We start from the raw sequence: 9,365 nt of genomic DNA, 5'->3' as shown, positions 1-9,365 counted from the left end.
CAAATTTGTTACTAGCGATAGCGATGACAAGTTACAAAAAGTAAGACCGATACTTGATGCCTTTTTGAAAAAATGTCACATGCTACCTAGATCGAATGAACAATCTGTAGATGAACAAATGATTTCTTTCACTGGTAGATGTCCTAATCGACAGTATGTACCGAATAAGCCACATCCAGTAGGACTAAAAAATTTTGTTCTTGCAGAAAGAGATGGTCTTGTTCTTGATTTTCATATCTATGTTGGAAAAGGAACCATTCCTGATAAGGACATGAGGGAGCTTGGTCTGGGCGCAGGAATTGTGAAGTTGCTAACGAGGACGATCAGCCATTCCATCATCTACTGCGACCGCTTCTTCACTAGTGAAAAACTAGGTGATTACCTAGTGGCAAATAATTTTAACCTCTGTGGTACTGTCATGAAAAACAGAGTAGGTGGTGCACTTAGTATTTTGAAATCCGACAAAGAATTAAAACGGGGTGATTATGACGAGGTTCTGCGCAGTGATAAAAAAATGTGTTGTGTCAAGTGGCAGGATAGTAAGGCAGTCACTATGCTATCTACTTGCATAGGTAGTGAACCCCACTCATCTTGCTTGAGATGGGACAAAACAGAGAAGAGGAAACGTGAAGTCAACCAGCCTCTAGTTATAAAAAAATACAACCAATGTATGGGAGGAATTGATCTTTGTGATCGACTTCTAGCATATTACTCTTCTTCAATGCGTACCAAAAAATGGCCTTTACGGGTATTTACGCACTTTGTTGATTTGGCTATAGTAAATTCCTGGGTAATGTACCGCCGAAATTGTGTGAAGGCAGATGTACCAAAAAGAGAAATTGCCTCACTTTTGCAATTTAGAACTCGATTAGGCAATGCAATGATTCACTTTGAATCTGGAAGGGTTGAAATCAGGGAGGAGATCCAAAAAAAAAGAGGCAGGCCATCAAAATGTAGTTCAATTAGTCCAGGCCCTCATGAGAGTTCTAAAATATGTGTAAATGAAGAAACAGGCATTGAAGATCAGCAAATTGACCACGAGGATCAAACCCAGCAAAAACGTCGAAGAATCATACACCCTGTCAATGACGTCAGATTTGACAGGATAAATCATTGGCCTATTTTTAGCAATGACAAAAATGCATCACGATGCAGACACTCTGGCTGTTCATCAAGAACTAGGATTAAATGCCAAAAGTGTGATGTATACTTATGTGTGAGCCTCAATGGCTGTTTTCAAAAATTTCATACAAGGCACTAAACATGCTGAAAGAAAACAATTGTTTTTTATTTTTTTAAGATTGTATTATGTATCATAATAATTGAACTATTTGATTTGTACTAAGATTTTAATTACTTATGTGCCTTTATTTTAATGTCATTGTAATTCATACTTGACATAACTGTTTATTTGAGAAATATTAAAAAATAAAAATTACTAAAAAAATTATTTATTCTTCATTTTGTTGATAAACTTTTATATTTTTATTCGTGGTACAATTTTTTCGCATGCAATAATAGTATTTGATCAATTAAGTAAAAAAAGTACATATATATCGCAATAAAAAACAGAAAAGTATATTTCACAATCTGCATATATGATCCTCATGTCCACATATGTGGACATAGAATATTTTAACAATTATAGAAACAATTTCAAAAATACTTCCACACACAATGTCAGTAGTCTCATATGTGCTAAATATTAGCAAGGAAACATTTTTCTGAGAGCCAGGTTTTTTTCGGGACCGAAGAGGATATGAGGGAGAGGAAGAACAGAATATGATTTTTAGATAGAATGAAAGGGAGTAGACCTTTCGATGAATCAACTAGAAGAGTCCCTAAAAGGAGAGGAGAATACCAGAATACTTCTTAAGTACTCTAAGCAAGACAATTTCAATCATACTAAATACAACTCTAGTAATACAATACTCATCATCATCACCATTAGTCAACAATCCTAAGATTGGTTTGACGCAGCTCTCCATTTATCTCTCCCATCCGCTAATCTCTTCATAGCTACATATTTATTCTCTTTTACATCCTTTATAATCTGTCCTATATAACTCATTCGGGGCCGTCCCTTGCCCTTTTTCCCTTCCACTTGTCCTTCAACGATTGTCTTCATCAGATCATCGTGCCTCAAAATGTGGCCAACTAAGTTGTCCCTTCTTCTGCTTAATGTTTTTAGGAGGCTTCTCTTTTCTCCCACTCTCCTTAGCACTTCTTGGTTACTCACACGGTCAATCCATTTTATCTTCATCATTCTTCGGTAGCACCACATTTCGAATGCTTCCACTCTTGACTTCTCTGCTGCTGTCAACGTCCAAGCCTCGCTTCCATAGAGAAACATACTCCATATGTAGCATCTGATGAATTGTTTCCTTACTTCTATGCTGGTATTTTCAGCTGTAAGAAGATTCTTCTTTTTGTAGAAAGCCCTCTTCGCCTGCGCTATTCTACTGTGTATTTCTTTCTTGCTCCGTCCATCGCTGGTAATTCGGCTTCCCAGGTAAGAGAACTCGTTCACCTCTTCAAGCTTATGCTTTCCTAGGTTGATGTTTGTTTTAGCCTCCTCTCTTTTGCTGCCAACTAATATCTTAGTCTTCTTTTTGTTGATTTTCAGCTGATATTTGGCCATTGTCCTTTCCATGTTTGTCATACAATACTATCAGAACAAAATAATAATAATAATTCGTACACGTTGGTAGCTGGAGTCCAAAACCCCTCCTTACGCCTATTGATGCAGCTTGCGGACAAGGTAGTAAATATAGGCGCGGATAAACTTTTGCAAGCTACTCGAAGCATCACATATTCCTATGAGCCAATCAAAACCACCGTCACTACGCCGTCGGTGAGGAATATAGCTTACAATTCACGATTTTGATATGCTTACATTAATAGACAACCAAAGGTTATCCTAATTATGACCTTACTGAGACAAAGATGTTCCTTATTTCGGGATGTAAATCTACGGCCAATGGAAAGCATTGGTTCATGACACCTTTCGTAGTGGGATGTGTAGCTCCTAAGCTACTGCGCCAGTTTTCACGAATAAAGGTAATTTATATTCTTTAATTATGAAGCGCGTAAGAGTGAGTACATGCGCGAAGCACGGCTTACAAAATTTTAGAAATATAGTCCATCAAGTTACCTCACAGCCATATCAACCCATGTTTTACGACCGGGCTAATGCACTGCTATCGTTTGACGGCCGGCATAGGAACTAATCGGACAGTAAGGAAACGTACGTGAAGCCGCGGACGCCGGGGGCTGCTCCAAAGAGATTTTCAATTTTAAGATGGATATTCGTTAATTATATGTTGCATGAAAAACTGTGTTAAAATTCGTTCAAAGTAAAAAATTATGGATCATCATGTTTTTACATTCAGCTGTCCAACAAAAGTAAAATTCGTTTTCGCATGGGACCGAAAATATGTGACGCACGCTATTCTATTATGGACGAAGTTAATGCGAATGTCCAACCGCAAGTGAGTAGTGTGAAGAACTTTGTTATATAATAACTATTCTGAATTCCGCATTACTAATAACATTATCAGTGAAAGAGTGCGCGAGGCATTTCTCTAATTCTTCAACAACCCGGTTTTATCGCTATTCGCTGCCATCGCCACCCGGATTGAAAAGTAAAAATTAATTTAAATTACTTATAATTATGATACGGATTACCGTCGTTCACGATTTGATGACTGGGCCGAAGGCGCGTTTATTATCAAAAAAAGGTCAAGTTTTGTTATGTTCGGCACCGATCACCCGACCCTGATGTTTTTTTTAGGGACAATAACCGAACTGTAACCTAAGTACAACCAACAAAATAAATCATAGGCATTGTAATATAGTCAAATTAACCCAGCAAAATGCATACTGTACAAATGGAAGTACCTTACACAAGATTATCATCTTCAAAAATACTGTTATCATCTGAGGCTTACGCAGCGGTCGAATCGTGTGAATTCTAAGAGTGCCTATTTGCCGTGTAAGGTATAGTATTATCTATAAAATAAATAGCACTTAGAATAACAAACTCTCTGATATTATCTAGATATTGAAGAATCCATCAAGGTATTAGCTCACGTTTCGTATTTAACACCAATCACCTCCTTGAAGCCAGTGGCGGATATATATGGGAGGCGCGGGGGGGGCCGCATAGCCTAACATTGCAGAACCACAACTTGTTTTTATATCATAAGATGGCATTGTCTTCTATATGCGTATTATCAGATTAAATAAAACTTTCTTAAACTTTGCATGTGACATAATTATTTTTATTACCATACAAGTAAAGGTAGCTCAAGATAAGATTTGCGCCCACACCCTTGAATTTTTTCTGTACCCGCTACTGCTTGAAGCATTATTTTCATCTCCTGCGGTTACATTTTGCGTGTTTTGTCGCACTGGTTGCACAATGTCCCGAAGTAAGTATAAAGAGTATGCGCGCGCGCAGGAAGAAGAATTGTGCGCATTGTATGTGTTTCTGCGCGACAATATATAAAGAAAATCCGATATCCGATGAAGGATATTCACGCTACATCTAGAATAGGAATAAAGAGTAACCAAAGTATATATGGCAAAAAAAATTACGCAAAATACTAATTAAAGCGAACAGGGACGCCGACTTACAAAAAATATTGGGGGGGCCCAAATCGGGGATCTTGCCTCGGGACATTTTATAAGTAGTGAGTTTAAAGTTATTTAAGCATTTTAAAAGAGTCATATGATCAGTATTAGAACCCTGATACCTCGAATCTCGATATCTGGACTCTCCGGGGAAAATCGACAAGCCTGACATATTTTTTCCTCACACCCATAACGAATTTTTTAAGGGGCTCGGGCCCCCTCAGGCCCCATGGAGTCGGCGCCACTGATTAAGCGAATAGAAATCTCATTCCGTAGGCCATTGTCGGCAGAAGATATTAATCGGATATAATATATTTACAGGTGGCAGAAGGAAGTAAAGTGGATTTCCATTGCTTTGTAACGGATTTATCAACAAAATATTGACGAAATCGTCTCGAATTCTCAATAAAAACTCATCCAGTCCACCCACCTGATGTCAACAGCGGCCGCCATATTTGTTTCATAAGGGGTCCTTAGGGAATCTTATCCCGCTTCAATCTGCAACTAGTCTTCAACAATTGGCTGACTCTGTAAGGGCAACATGATCAAACACAGTAGTTGCGGGAAAGTTGTTACTTATTGACCAAGGGCTTCACAGCGTCGGTGGTGTAATGGTCAGCATAGTTGCCTTCCAAGCAGTTGATCCGGGTTCGATTCCCGGCCGACGCACATTTTTTTCACCAAACATCAGCCTTCCAACCCCTGCCTCCATCATGAAGACCGCACAACATTGTCAATCATTACACCGACAACTTTTTATACTTAAACCGGCTGTTGAAAATATTTTGATGCCGTGGAGTGGTCGACTGCTCTGCCGACCGCCGGATAGAATCCAGATTTTAATTTCAAACGTTGAGACAAAACAGATTCCTAAAATTCTCCACACGAGAACACTAAAGACTACAGCGATTTCTCACATCTCACAATAAGTGACCACCTGGAGTATTGTGTACTATACCCCGGGACCGGAATAAGAAGAATAATAAACCTAATAATTTAGTCCATAAATTTGTTTAGCATCAAATATCTTTGTTGTCATTTAACTCTTATTTGCACATAATGCTGTCGGAACGTCATCTACCAAAGAGAAATACTAAGGAAATTAATGTTTCTGTCAGGAAAGCATAAGGACATAACATTACATAATCAGCATAAATGATAAGGTAGGTATCCCATTTTCCGTTGAGAGGACACAGAAATTTAGGATGGATCGAGTTTTGTGCGGGTAGATGTTAAAACAATGTTAGAGGGAAGAATGTAGGGTAAACATGGAGAGGAGGCTAGAACAAACATTAAACTAGGAAAAAATAAGTTTAAAGAAGTAAAATAGTTTTTTTTTTACCTAGGAAGCCGAATTACTAACGATAAACGGAACAAGAAAGAAAAAAGTAGAATGGCCCAGGCTAAGAGGACTTTCTAAAACAAGAAGAATCTTCTATCAGCTGAAAATACAAGCATAGAATTAACAAAGCGATTCATAAGATACTAGATATGGAGAATGTTTTTAATGGAAGCGAGGCTTGGACGTTGGCAGCAGCAGAAAAGTCAAGAATGGAAGCATGGGAAATATGATGCTACCGAAGAATAATGAAGATAGAATGGATCGACCGAGTAAGTGACGAGGAAGTGCTGAGAAGAGTGAGAGAAAAGAGAAGTCTCCTAAAAACCGTAATGAGAAGACGGGACTTATTTGGCCACATTATGATGAATACAATTGTACAAGAACTGGTGGGTAGGAAGAAGGGCAAGGGGAGGCCATGAAGCTGAATGAGTTAAAGCCTCAAACCAGTATTTGAAATATGGACTTATGATTGAGAAAGTTCTCTAGTTTGGCATCACTTGTGCTGCCAGCATATGGAACCCTTACTGTGCAGGCATTGTGAAGCCGCGATTTGCTTGATTTTTTACTTTGAGTTCTGAGTTACCACTGCAGAAAATTTTGCTTTGGGGCTGAGGCGGATCCAGGATTTCTTCACAAGGGTCTGACAGGTCTTCTCATATTTAAGATTAATTAACAACTAATACTAATACAACCATTACTGTTGAAAACATCCTCTTTGTTTTGATATGAAAGTTATTATTATCAAATTAAATTATCGAGAAATGTCCATAAACTCCTTGGGTGGTGCCACTGTCCTTCACGAACACTCACATTGCTTTTACCACTCTCTACCAACGCATGTCGCCGCCTAATCCCATGGCACCTGACCGAAAAGTCCCCAATCCGTCTTAGCTGCTCGGAACAGACAGCCATTCCCTAGTCTATATCATTTGCGCAGAGCAGATGTAGGGCCCACGCTAGCCCGGGCTAGTTGAACGACCCTCTTTTTATGACGAGAATAAAATTTATGGCAATTTTTGCCTTTGCATTAATGTAGAAGTATAATTTGTAAGTATGCGTAGTATTTTTACGTCCGTGTGGTGTTAATTTGGGAATCCTTTTGCAAACTGCATACTGGTGATTGATCATCCCCTGCCAACACATCCTGGAGGTGGCTCGCGGGGATATTATGTAAATGTAGATATCTGCGATAACAGTGAAAGCGTATGCGACGACTCGACTTGGTGAAAGGATAGTGTAGAGTGGGTGCAATCCAGAGGCGGGGCAAGAAGTGCAAAACTCACCAGCGGCAACGAGTGGTTGGCGTAAGGAAATTCAAAGCCTCAGCAAGAATTAACCACGCTTCAGCATCGCTGGCCTTTATCTAGAAACCGCAAGACCTTAAAATACGCCCATCTTCAACGGCGTCGGTGGTGTAATGGTCAGCATAGTTGCCTTCCAAGCAGTTGATCCGGGTTCGATTCCCGGCCGACGCACTCTTTTTCTGCCTTTAAGCCAATTGCAAACACAAAAGTTTTAAGCAAATACAAATGAAGGACACGCATATTTCCCCATACTTTTTTATCACTTTATCACTGCATCTGGGTCATCCTCCTCAAATTCGACCAAATATTTGTCTCTTGCATATTTCAACCAAACTGAACAAATAGTCTTGATTTCATTAGAAAAGGAGCAACCCAAATTATATTTGTAATAAATACAACGGTTTACAAGATGATGAAATGTTGAAAACTAAAATTTTACAAAATTCGACTCGGCATCGGACGTCATTTCTCCGGATCTAAGGAAGATAGAGCAATTGATAACGCTATTATTGCATGATTTTTATGAAACGTAACCCTCTGGAAACTGCAAAAAATTGGAGTTACAGTAGGACTCGTGTGGCGGCAAATTGGCAGCATGAGAATAATTAATTTTTTCTGCTTATTATGTAATATTTCGTATATATTTGGTAATATAAAAACGCTTGAAATGCACGCTCATCAAAAACAAACATTAGTAGCATGCGCAACAATACATCGGCTTGTGATCTGAACCAAGAAAAAAATTAATTCACCTGTTTCTAGGTTGATTTCAGCGGAATGGTGATAGGACGACAAAAGAATCACGGTTCTTTTCTTCTACGTTAAAAAAAATCGCAAAAGAGTAGTCATGCTGAAAAAAATAATGACGGTAGTACCTTAGAAAAAGGGACATCCGCATCCGATTTGGTGAGTCTGGAAGAGACTGCAGTTATTTTTCGAGGCCTAGTAAGGGCATGAGTAAATTTCGCATCCACGATGATTTGGTAAATATAAATATCACGCATGAATCAAACATCTCATTTAACATACGCAGATCTGAGATAGCCTCTAACCGCAATATTACAGCTAGCATATTATAATTTCGCTGGAGACTCGGATGCTGCGCGCTAGGCTTAGATTGCTTGAACAATTGAAAATGGATATCTTTAAGAGCGACACAGAGAACATAATATTAGAGCCATACTATATTTCCAGGTCCGTTAGAAGCGATAAATTAAGAGAGATGTTTTGCCGAACGGATAGATATGGGAATTCGTTTTTTCCCCGAACCATAAAGGACTTTAATAAACGCTAGTCCCAACTTCGTTAAAGTAATTCATTTTTTATGTGTAAACGGCTGGTGTCCTAACATCCCCTGCCACACGCCTGTTAGGCGGTTTGCGGGGTATTATGTAGATGTAGATAATTTCAATTGTTTTTCCACTAACAACGGAAAGAAGAAATAATAATTGAAATAAATGCATGCGACGTAAATACTTAATCCTAAACTATAAAAGTTATTTTTCAATTTATATTTCAATTCTGATCCTTAAGGAAAATCAGCGCCGATGACTATGGGGATGTCAAATGTAATTTGAATACGTCACTTTTCAACAAATAAAGATGATTAGAGGATTTATTATAAAAATAAATATTGATTAGAAAAATTCATCGCTCTTGCCGATCATAACATATTGTGTTGGAAAATTCACGATGCACATTTCCTCCCATTTGAGTGAAAAAACAATGTTCATTCATCTCACAAATGAAGTATTTACAATTAAAATTACAGATATGAGGTGAAAAGGTAGCAATTACTTGATGTATTAAATAGGATATAGTCAATTGCTTGAAGAACGAAACAATTTTTCGCTGACTAGCACGCAAAATGGATATCTTTATTTACCGCCGCTTTTTACCAAGAGTTAAAATTTGTATTGAAATAAATACTACCATATTTCCTCGATTATAAAATATTTATTCCTATATGGAACAATTACACTCCATCACGGATTGAATCTTCGGATTTTATTGGTTAATATTTGCATGTGTCGGGTGAACGATGGTGTCATCATCAAGGGCGCATCCAGGATTTTTTTCTGTGG

The 9,365-nt window shown here is 38.3% G+C and overlaps 2 non-coding genes across 2 annotated transcripts; both read left to right on the top strand.

Moving 5' to 3' along the window:
• Window positions 1–5,232: 5,232 nt before the first annotated feature.
• Trnag-ucc lies at window positions 5,233–5,304 on the top strand. The gene has a single exon. It is a non-coding gene; the product is annotated as a tRNA-Gly (tRNA).
• Window positions 5,305–7,380: 2,076 nt separating this feature from the next.
• On the top strand, window positions 7,381–7,452 carry Trnag-ucc. The gene has a single exon. It is a non-coding gene; the product is annotated as a tRNA-Gly (tRNA).
• Window positions 7,453–9,365: the final 1,913 nt, after the last annotated feature.

This window comes from Ischnura elegans, chromosome 7, assembly GCF_921293095.1.
Source record: "Ischnura elegans chromosome 7, ioIscEleg1.1, whole genome shotgun sequence".
NCBI classification, from domain to species: Eukaryota; Metazoa; Arthropoda; class Insecta; order Odonata; family Coenagrionidae; genus Ischnura; species Ischnura elegans.
This window is presented reverse-complemented; position numbering and strand designations above follow the sequence as displayed.